The 12,261-nt window shown below is 35.6% G+C and overlaps 1 protein-coding gene across 23 annotated transcripts in view; it reads right to left on the bottom strand.

Annotated features, from left to right (window-relative positions):
- The window catches only part of Epb41 (erythrocyte membrane protein band 4.1), a 203,304-nt gene that overhangs the window by 65,830 nt on the left and 125,213 nt on the right, over nucleotides 1–12,261 (bottom strand). The gene's annotated exons all lie outside the window — the stretch shown is intronic.

The raw sequence follows: 12,261 nt of genomic DNA on the forward strand, positions 1-12,261 counted from the left end.
AGAATCCTAGTTCCTGCACTTGAGTTATCTCCCTCAATGTATTCTATAAAGTAAGAATCAATAATGATTATTTCCAGATACTAGGAAGGCAATGATTTTTTTTTTTTTTTTGGTTTTTGCTGAATAAATGAATGTGACTATTAGGATCAAATGAGGTAACAGTTGTTGAAAACTATTCTGTAAACTATGTTTATTATGATTACAACTTTAATTTTCTAACAGTCCAGTGGTCCATCTATTCAGACCATAAAGAGAAATAATTTGGATCACCTGAGTATGTAGGCAATTTTTAAAACATTAAATGAAATCTTCCCTATATTCATTCTTTCAACCCTAAGAGGTGCTGATAGCTCACTTTGAATATACATTTAAATTTCAAATTATATATATAGGTGAGCATGCTTTAAAATTGTAGTAAGGAGGGGAAGTAAGAGCTCTTTTAATTCTTTTGTTAGTTGAAAATACTTACATCTGAAGTTGAGTTGATATTTGTACTTAAATATTTTATATCATATTCAGATTTTTTTGGGGGGGGATGGTGTTACTAGGGTTTGAACTCAGGGCCTCATGCTTGCTAGACAGGTGCTCTACAACCAGTTACTTTTAGATTTTTAAACAATTATGTTTCTTAAAAGTCATGTACAACAGAAATCATTTTGTCCCAAACCATTTCAGAGTAAACTGCCAACCTGATGACCCATCAATCCTGAAACCATTTGTAATACCTCCTACAAGTAAGGACTTTTTTCTAAAGAATATCAAAGCCAGAAAATTAATACTGTTAAATACTGCCATACAAACCTAAAATCCCACTCAAGTTTGGTCAGTAGTCACAGAATGATACAGTTTAGTGATACAGAATGATAATAGTTCCTTAACCTTTGATTCTAGCCAAAGATTTACAGATCCATATCCCCAGCCCCCAGGTCTTTGACAGGAGTATCACAGTATTGAGGTGTCCTCACTGCATCCTATCAGGTGGTCCATGATTTCAATTTGTCCCTTCACAGATGATGTTCATTTTGATCACTGATATCTCCCAGACTTTTCTCTGTGAAATTCCTTTCTTTGTAACTAATAAGCATTTTATGGGCATGTTCTTGAAACTTTTTGAATGTCCTATTCCTTATCAAACTTTCAATGAATTTATTTATTTACATTAGCGTGGCTCAATGTGGACTTACAGATTTTTTTTTTAACATTGCTAGGCATAGAACCAGGGCCTTGTATGTGCTAAGCAAGCAGTCAACCACAGATCCAGTCTAAATTCTCACTTCACTCAATGCAATATGATGAATTATTTTCCTTATTTATTTTCTTGCTTAAATTATCCCAGATATGGTCAGTGGGAGCTTCTCCAAGCTGGATTCTCTGTCCTTCTAAACATTTCTCATTATTTTTGGAGCATCCTCCAGTACAATGTAGTTAGAGTATACAGGTACATGTGTACCTATTTACATCTGTATTTCCATAACCATTTATCTCTACATATTGGAAATCAGGACTTCACAATGAAACATCCAGTTTTAATGCAATGCCACAGGGTTCATTTTAGCTTCTCCCTTTTCGTAATTTCATTTATTGACTCTCATTATCCTGATTATGTTGATTAATTTGATCAATAGTCCCTTTTTCGCTATCCCATATATAGTCAATCTCTCATTGCTGTCACTGACCACTCCTCAGTGGAAGATCTCCTCATTCTGCTTATACCCTGAACTCCTCATCCTGAGCTGCTCCCCACACATGGATCCCCTCCTTACCTCACTCAGTTCTAACTCTCAGTGTTAGACTACCTTTTCTATGGACTCCTTCTTCACCCTGTTCACCAGGTACTTGCCCTCTGCACCCTTCATGGGCCTTACCTCCACATGTACGCCCTTCCTGATCATTTAACCTGTGAAATCCACCACTCAGTGCGCACACCTGATTACCTGCCTCATCCATTTAAGTTGTAACTCCTCAAGCCAGGCTGCCCTCTAACCCACTCACTCTCGCTCTGCTTAGGCCTCAAAAATCTTAAGCCAAACTGTTCCTCTACATGGGTGACCACCTTGCTTCACCCCACCTAATAGCCTAGAAAGATTTTTCCAATTACAAAAATCATGAACATTCATCGTGTAAAATTTGGAAAACATTATTAAAAGCACAGGAAAAAAAACACAGCAGGGAAATCTCCCATAATCCCACCAGCCACAGACATCTGTGCAAGGAAATATGTTTTACAAATTAATATCACAAATTTTAAATATTGTCACCTTAAAAAATGTGAAGATCAATTTTTCCTAAAGTTTCTAACATCTTCGAAAGTCATCACAAATCAGCTGCAAAGAGATTTAGCTATCTCTAAGCCATTATGAGTACTGTCCAGAATCGACTCAGTACTACCTAACAATTTACCACTATCATTCTGCAGTTTACAAAGTACCTAACCTGGGAGCTCTGGAACTAGCTACCTCTTGCTTATTACAAAGAGAAGTTATAACACACTTTCTCTGTATTTTTTTAAATTTCAAATGGGCTCAGGAGAGCCATTCAAGTGAGTTACACTGTTATATGACAGCCTCTTAATAATGTTTGTTGCATCTCCTAATTAAGGATTGAGATTTCAAATAATTAAGTGGGGAATAACTGACAAGTTTGCATACCTTCTAAATACCCATAAATGGAGGGTAATTAATTTTAAAGCTTTATTGCTAATACCAATTTGAAAAGTTGGTAACAGCTTCAAAGTCCCTGTCTGGGCAAAGGGTCAATGCTACAGTTTCCACATACGTAGGCTGCCATCTATTTTTCTGAGAAGTAGGATGGGTATTATTGGCTTGTTCTTTTTAACACATAAGTAAAATGCTTATGTTTCAGCAGAAATTTCTTAAAGCATCACGTTGTTGGACATGATTAAATTTTCCATTTTCTGCTTATGAGGATTCCCAGTCCTTCAAAAAAGAGCAAGTGAATTCCAATACGATTGACTTTTTAAAAAATTTTTATTTACTTTTATTTTTATTTTATTTCTTTTATTCATATGTGCATACAATGTTTGGGTCATTTCTCCCCTCTTCCCCCTAACCTCTCCCTTTCCCCACCCCCTCCACCCTCACTTCCGAGCAGAAACTGTTTTGCCCTTATCTCTAATTTTGTTGAAGAGAGAGTACAAGCAATAATAGGAAGGACCAAGGGGTTTTGCTAGTTGAAATAAGGATAGCTATACAGGGAGATTCCTTGCATTGCTTTCCTGTACATATGTGTTACATTCTAAACCAATTCTTCTTGAACTAACCTTTTCTCTTGTTCCTGATCCCCTTCTCCTATTGGCCTCTGTTGCTTTAAAGTTTCTGCATGAGTTCCTTTGCACTGAGGGCATCAAATGCCTTCTTGTTTTTTGGGTTTCTTACCTATCCTCATACCTCCCTTGTGTGCTCTCATCTTATCATGTGATCAAAGTCCAGACCCCTTGTTGTGTTTGCCCTTGATCTAAAGTCCGCATATAAGGGAGAATATACAATTTTTGGTCTTCTGGGCCTGGCTAACCTCACCCAGGATGATGTTCTCCAGTTCCATCCATTTACTTGCAAATGATAAGATTTCATTCTTCTTCATGGCTGCATAAAATTCCATTGTGTATAAATACCACATTTTCTTAATCCATTTGTCAGTAGTGGGGATCTTGGCTGTTTCCATAACTTGGCTATTGTGAATAGTGCTGCAATAAACATGGGTGTGCAGGTGCCTCTGGAGTAACCTGTGTCACATTCTTTTGGGTATATCCCCAAGAGTGGTATTGCTGGATCATATGGCAGGTCTATGTTTAAATTTTTAAGAAGCCTCCAAATTTTTTTCCAGAGTGGTTGTACCAGCTTGCATTCCCACCAGCAGTGTATAAGGGTTCTTCTTCCCCACATCCTCACCAACACCTGCTGTTGGTGGTGCTTCTAATGATGGCTATTCTAACAGGGATGAGGTGGAATCTGAGTGTGGTTTTTATTTGAATTTTCTTTATGGCTAGAGTTGGTGAGCATTTTTTCATGTGCTTTTTGGCCATTTGAATTTCTTCTTTTGAGAAAGTTCTGTTAAGTTCACTAACTCATTTCTTTATCAGTTCATTAATTTTGGGAGAGTTTAGTTTTTGGAGTTCCCTGTATATTCTGGTTATCAGTCCTTTAATGAATAGCTGGCAAATATTTTCTCCCACTCCGTGGGTGGCCACTTCAGTTTAGAGAACATTAATTTTGTTGAGCAGAAGCTTTTTAGTTTTATGAAGTCCCATTTGTCTATACTTTCTATTAGTTGTTGAGCTGCTGGGATTCCATTGAGGAAGTCCTTGCCTATACCTATTACTTCCAAAGTATTTCCTACTCTTTCCTGTACCAACTTTAGAGTTTGGGGTCTGATATTAAGGTCCTTGATCCATTTTGAGTTGATACTAGTACAGGGTGATAAACATGGATCTAGTTTCAGTTTTTTGCAGACTGCTAACCAGTTTTCCAACAGTTTTTGTTGAAGAGGCTATCTTTTCTCCATCTTATATTTTTAGTGCCTTTGTCAAAAATAAGTTGAGTGTAGTTGTGTGGATTCATATCCAGGTCCTCTATTCTGTTCCACTAGTCTTCATGTCTGTTTTTGTGCCAGTAACATGCTGTTTTTATTGCTACTGCTTTGTAATATAGTTTGAAGTCGGGCATTGTGATACCTCCTGCATTGTTCATTTTGCTGAGTATTGCCTTGGCTATTCATGGTCTCTTGTGTTTCCAAATGAATTTTAGGGTAGATTTTTCAATCTCTTTGATGAATGTCATTGGGATTTTGATGGGAATTGCATTAAACATGTAGCTTGCTTTTGGTAGTATAGCCATTTTTACTATGTTGATTCTACCAATCCATGAGCATGGGAGATCTCTCCACCTTCCATAGTCTTCCTCAATCTCTTTCTTCAGGGGTTTATAGTTTTCCTTGTAGAGGTCATTCACATCCTTTGTTAAGTTTACTCCTAAGTATTTGATTTTATTTGAGGCTATTGTAAATGAAATTGTTTTCATATATTCTTTCTCAGTTTGTTCATTATTAGTGTATAGAAAAGCTAATGATTTTTCTATGTTGACTTTATATCCTGCTACCTTGCTATAGCTGTTGATGGTGTCTAGGAGTTTTTGGGTAGAGTTTTTTGGATCTTCAGGTATTGGATCATATTGTCTGCAAATAGGGATATTTTGACAGTTTCTTTACCTATTTGTATTCCTTTTATTCCTTCTTCTTGCCTAATTGCTCTGGCTAGGAATTCCAGTACTATGTTGAATAGGAGTGGGGATAGTGGGCATCCTTGTCTCATTCCTGATTAGAGGGAATGGTTTCAGTTCTTCACCATTAAGTATAATGTTGGCTGTAGGTTTGTCATATATAGCTTTTATAATGTTGAGGTACTTTCCTTCTATTCCTAGTTTTCTTTAGAGCTTTTATCATGAAATGGTGTTGGATCTTACCAAAGGCTTTTTCTGCATCTATTGACATGATCAAGTGGTTTTTGTCTTTGCTTCTGTTAATGTGCTGTATTACATTTATTGATTTGCATATGTTGAATCACCCCTGCATTCCTGGGATGAAGCCTACTTGGTCATGGTGAATGATCTTTTTGACGTGTTGTTGAATTCGGTTTGCCATTATTTTATTGAGGATTTCTGCATCAATGTTCATTAAGGAGATTGGCCTATAGTTCTCCTTTCTGGAGGTGTCTTTGCCTGGTTTTGGGATAAGTGTAATACTGACTTCTTAAAATGTGTTAGGCAGTTTTCCTTCCCTTTCTATTTCATGGAACAATTTAAGGAGGGTTGGTATCAGTTCTTCTTTAAAAGTCTGATAGAATTCAGCAGAGAATCCATCAGGTCCTGGACTTTTCTTTTTGGGGAGACTCTTGATTGCTGCTTCAATTTCATTTTGTGTTATAGATCTATTTAGGTGATTAATACCCTCTTGGTTCAGTTTTGGATGATCGTAAGTATCTAGGTATCTATCCATTTCTTCAAGATTTTCAAATTTACTAGAATATAGGTTCTCAAAGTAGTCTCTGATGATTTCCTGGACTTCCATGATGTTTGTTGTTATCTCCCCTTTTGCATTCCTGATTTTACTGATTTGGGTTTTTTCTCTCCTCATTTTAGTCAGGTTTGCCAGGGGTCTGTAGATCTTGCTTATTTTTTCAAAGAACCAACTTTTTGTTTCATTAATTCTTTGTATGGTTTTGTTTGTTTCTATTTCATTGATTTCAGCTCTTATTTTTATTATTTCTCTCCTTCTGTTTGTTTTGGGATTTGCTTGTTCTTGTTTTTCTAGAAGTTTGAGATGTAACATTAGGTCATTGATTTGAGATCTTTCTGTCTTTTTAATATATGCACTCATGGCTATAATCTTTCCTCTCAGGACTGCCTTTGCTGTGTCCCATAGGTTCTGGTAGGTTGTGTTTTCATTTTTATTAACTTCCAGGAATCTTTTAATTTCCTCTTTTATTTCATTGATGACCCATTGGTCATTGAGCAATGTGTTGTTCAGTTTCCAGCTGCTTGCATGTTTTTTGTTATTTTTGTTATTGAGTTCTAGTTTTAGTGCATTGTGATCAGATAGAATGCATGGTATTATTTCTATTTTCTTATATTTGCTGAGGCTTGCTTTGTGCCCTAGGAAATGATCAATTTTGGAGAAGGGTCCATGGACTGCTGAGAAAAATGTATATTGTGTGGAAGTTGGATGAAATGTTCTGTAGACATCAACTAGGTCCATTTGCTCTATGGTATGTTTTAGATCTAGGATTTCTTTATTGATTTTTTGTTTTGATGACCTATCTATTGGTGATAGGGGGGTATTAAAGTCTCCCACTACCACCGTGTTGGAGTTTATATATGTTTTTAGGTCCTTCAGAGTATGTTTGATGAAACTGGGTGCGTTGACATTGGGTGCATGTAGGTTGATAACTGCTATTTCCTTTAGGTGTATTTCCCCTTTTATTAGTATGGAATGTCCTTCTTTATCTTGTTTGATCAATGTAGGTTTGAAGTCTACTTTGTCCAAGATAAGTATTGCTACTCCTGCCCGTTTTCGGGGACCATTGACTTGGTAAATCTTCTTCCAGCCTTTCACCCTAAGCCTATGCTTCTTTCTATCGATGAGATGGGTCTCCTGTAAGCACCAAATTGTTGGATCTTCCTTTTAATCCAGTTTGTCAAACGGTGTCTTTTGATGGGGGAATTAAGTCTGTTAACATTGAGTGTTAGTATTGATAGATATGTGGTGATTCCTGTCATTTAGTGGTCTTAGTTGTTTGAGGGTTTGATTGTGTGTAGCTAAATCGATGTTACTTTCTACTTTCTTGCCTTTTCTTCTCCTGTGGTTTGGTACTGCCTGTCCTTTCATGGTTATGTTGGTTTTCACTTTGTGTGTGCAGAATCCCTTGAAGAATCTTTTGTAGTGGTGGCTTTGTGGTCATATATTGTTTTATTTTCTGCTTATCATGGAAGACTTTTATTGCTCCATCTATTTTGAATGATAGTTTTGCTGGGTAGAGTATTCTAGGGTTGAAGTTATTTTCATTCAGTACTCAGAAGACCTCACTCCATGCTCTTCTTGCTTTTAATGTTTCCGTTGAGAAATCTGCTGTGATTTTGATGGGTTTACCTTTGTAAGTTATTTGTTTTTTCTCTCTTACGGCCCTCAATATTCTTTCTCTATACTCTGTACTTATTTTAATGACTGTCTTCTAAATTTTCTACTCATGGAGGTCTATTAATTGCTTAATTTCTAACATATACCTAACAGAACATCAATTGGACTTTTGAGTATTCCAGCTATTTGAGTTTAAATTCTGGTAAGTTCTAAGAGTGGGTCTCCAAACCCAGACTCAAATTCATTGCTTATAGAGTTACAAATTATTATTCTAGCAAATATTTGAACTCTCATTATATACTAGTGATTGTGCTAAACACTTCACATGAATTTTCTCATTTAACAACTACAAAATGCACATTATCACTCTCTTTTTTCAGATGAGAAAACTGAAGCTTAGAGAGCTTAAGTAACTTAACAAGAGTCACATAGCTAATAAGGAACAGAGTCTGAGTGCACAGTATGACAGGTTGATGACTCCAGAGCCAACAGTTTTAACTATGTGTATGCCCTGTTGTTTGACTCAGTGATTCTCAAACTTCTTTGGCCTTAGGACCTCTTTGCTTTCTTAATTATTGAGGACTCAACACTTTTCTTTAAGTGGGTTTATCTGTCAGTATTTGCTATGAAAATTAAAATCTAAGAAAATTAAAATTCTTATCTATTAAATATTTAAATAACAATAATAAATCAAAATCTTTTTTTTTTTTTTGGCGATACTAGGGTTTGAACTCAGAGCCTCACGCTTGCTAGGCAGACACTACGCCACTTGAGCCATGCCCCCAGCCCTTTTTAGTTTTAGGTATTTTACTGTTGGGTGTTTTCTCTCAAACTATTTGCCTGGGCTTGGCCTTGAACCTCAATCTTCCTTATCTCTTCCTCCTCAATAGCTAGGATTATAGGCATGAGCCACCAGTATCTGGCAAATCCTTTTTTTTTTTTTTTTTTACCATTAATAACATTTGTGAAAAATAATAACAAAGCATTGAGAATCTAAAATAGTCTTCTTTGATAATATACCAAAATTTAATAACAGTTTCTTAAAGGTTAGTAACATTGTGAAATCTGAAAACCTATCAATGAAATTTTGTACTGTTAAATTCATTGCACATTTAAATTAATTGGTCTGTCTTATATTTTGAATGTATCTGTTTAGTCATGTATGATTTTGTAACATCATATATTTCATAACTAAAAAGTATTGGTTTATTGAATTAAGTAAGTTGTTCAAATGTTAACATATTTCATTGTATAATATATTATTTTAAAAAAGTAAGATTCATGCCAGATGCCAGTGGCTCATGCCTGTAATTCTAGCTACTTGGGAGGCTGAGATTTAGAGGATCACAGTTTGAGGCCAGCCTGAGCAAAAGTTCATGAGACCCACATCTCCAAAATAACCAGAGCAAAATAGACTGAAGGTGTGACTCAAACAGTAGAGTGCCTGTTTTGCAAATGCAAAGCCCTGAGACCAAACTCCAGTCTCATCAAAAAAAAAAAAAAAAAAGAAAGATTCATTAAAAATACAATCAATCTCAGCAGAAAAGTCTTTCAGTATTTTGGAAGCTGTCAAGATCATGGTGGCATATGGAAGTTTTCCACAACATTCTACACTTTTATTTTTTAAAGATTCAGGGTCTCCTCCTCTGCTGTCCAAGCTGACCTCAAAATCTTTGACTCAAGTGATCCTCATGCCTCAGACTCCCCAAGTAGCTAGGACTACAGGAGTGTGCCACTGTGCCAAGCTAAAATTCTTAATTTTTTACTTGAAGGCTTACATTTTGTCATTAGCAACAAATACTGTTAGTTTTTTTTTTTCTCTAAAAGTACTGTCTCATTTCACTTTTCAGAAAAAGTATGCAGAATAACCAAATCTGAATAATGATAGTTTGTCAGTTTTTTCAAGAAAAAATAGTGCTTTATAAAAAAAAAAAGTTGGCTAATTTAGCTCACAATTCAAGCAATCACACAAGTGCTTTTCCTCAAGACAACTGTGTACTTCAGTATACAAGGGAAATGCTTAAGTGTACTTCTCATTAAACCACTGAATTGAAATATATTCAATATTTAATAAAATTATCATTTTTTGCTATTTCATTAAGATTATTCTTGGGCTAGAGCATATCTCAAGTGGTAGAGCACCTGCCTACCAAGCACAAGGCCCTGAGTGCAAACCCCCAGTACTGACAAAAATAAACCATAAAAACAACTATTCTTGGGCTGGGGATATAGCTCAGCAGTAGAGAGCATGTAGCTAGCATATACAAGACTCTGTTCAATCCTAGAGCCCCACAGAGGAGGGGAAGATTATTCTTAAATTGCTGAGCATGGTGAGACATACTTGTAATCCCAAAACTCAGATAGCTAAGGCAAAAGAATCAAGACTTCAAGGCCAGCTTAAGCTATATAATGAGACCTTGTCTCAAAAACAAAGTGTGGGGGAGTAATGGCTTAAGTAATAGAACCCCTGCCTATCAAGCACAAGGCCCTGAGTTCAAACCCCAGTACCAACACCAAAAAAAAAAAAAAAAGTAATTTGTAAGTGAACTGGCCTTTATTTTTTTAACTGCATTGCATATTAGTTAAGAGTATAATGACTACTAATATTGTTTGGTGCAATTGCCTTGATTTGCGCTCCACGCATTTCTTTTTCTTTTTCTTTCTTTCTTTCTTTCTTTTTTTTTTTTTTTTTTTGCAATACTAGGGTTTGAACTCAGGGCCTACACCTTGAGCCACTCCACCAGCCCTTTTTTGTGATGGGTTTTTTTTCAAGATAGGGTTTTGAGAACTATTTGCCAGGGCTGGCTTCAAACCTCGATCCTCCTGATCTCTGCCTCCTAAGTAGCTAGGATTACAGGCCTGAGCCAACAGTACCTGATTTACCCATTTCAACATATTGAAAAAGACAAATATTTCAGTATTATTGTATTTGACTCCATAGTCCGCATAAAAGAATCATGAAACCCATCAGGGTTGGTAGACCATCCTTTGAGAACTGTTGGCTTAACTTTAAGCATAGTTGTAAAGATTAAATGTCACTTTATGTATAAAGCACTTAGTATAAAATCTGGCACATAAAAATAGATTATAATGATTACATTATAATAACTGTAAATATTATGATTATGCAATAATACTATAAAGGAAAGTTAAGCACTGGATGGAAGTTAGATTATATGAAGTTTTTCCAAACCTGAGATTCTATTATGATTAAGTAACCATTAAAAGAATCGTCAGAGACAGATTTAAAGTACAAACATAATCTGACACCACTATTTCCTGCTGTTCAGTTTTATGGCAGAAGCAAGGTATTTTCTTTTACTATTTTACTTGTTGTCCAAAGATTATGCTACTAATGATAAAAATTATTTTACAATTATTAGAAAATAAAAGGAGTATTCCCCTATAATTATGACAGGCTAACAAGTCATTTTAATTATTTATTTTCAGTTTGCTTTTGCATATATGTGTGTGCATATATATTATATACAACATTTTAGAATCATAAGAAAATATAAATAAAAGTAATAAAAATGTAGTCAAAGACAATGCAACATCCTTAAGTTACAATCATCAAGTTAAAAATAGTGTATTGAGTGATCTCAGGAATCAGTGGATTAGAATGTATTAGCTCAAACTTGAAAAACAACCTTTGGCAGTTCTCCAGAATAGTGTGAACCCATGAAAGTTGGGCCTCTCATAAGACAACTGCTATGTAAGTTATACACTGTAAAGTTTGTATTACGGCTTTCATGACTGAGGTGTCTGAATCTACAGGGGCAATAAAGCACTTGGACCTAGGCACTTGAGTTTCTTATTTGAAGCATTGCAATCCACGAACTCTTACTGAAATCACCTCAGGTAGAAACATGCCACAATGGCTAGACAGAACATTTGTGATACTACATTAAGCTCCTGAGACCATGCTTTGGATTTCTCTTTGAGCAGTTGGGCCCTTCAAAACCTGGTAACTCAAGCCCAAGATCAGACTTTCACATTAATAGACTAAGGCAGGTTGTAAAATTTCTCTACAGGAAGTCATTCAAATAACAAATAATGAATTTTTCTAGACTTTAACATTAGCTAACACTGAATTTTTACTACATGAAAGACATTACAAACATTGTATTAAGTGTTACACACACATTAACTTTTCTAAACCTAGCAATCACCCTATTTCCTCTGATGTAACAATGTCCATCAGACATATAAGGAACCTAAAGTTCAGAGAGGTTTTAGGTGAATCACTTAAGGTCACAAAGCTGAGACAGACAAGAGGCAAGATTTCAAACTACCCCAGACTAATTATAAACCTTTCCTCTTCATTACTGTTATGATACCTCTCAATGTTACCAATTATTTTCATGAAAATTAAAGCAGTATAGTCAGTGAATTTAATAAAGGCTTTGAAAACATCTTCTGGGGTTTCATGAGCCCTCTAAAGTATCCATATTTATAAACCCACGTTAAAACCTCTTGTTCTAAGGATGTCAGAGCACCTAACACAGCAAAATAAAATATAAAAGCTGAAAAAAAGGTAAGGCAATAATAGTAGCTACCATTTATTGAGCACCTACTATGTGCCAGATCCCATGTTAAGTGCTTTACATATAT

Source organism: Castor canadensis, chromosome 7 (genome assembly GCF_047511655.1).
Source record: "Castor canadensis chromosome 7, mCasCan1.hap1v2, whole genome shotgun sequence".
Lineage (NCBI taxonomy): Eukaryota > Metazoa > Chordata > Mammalia > Rodentia > Castoridae > Castor > Castor canadensis.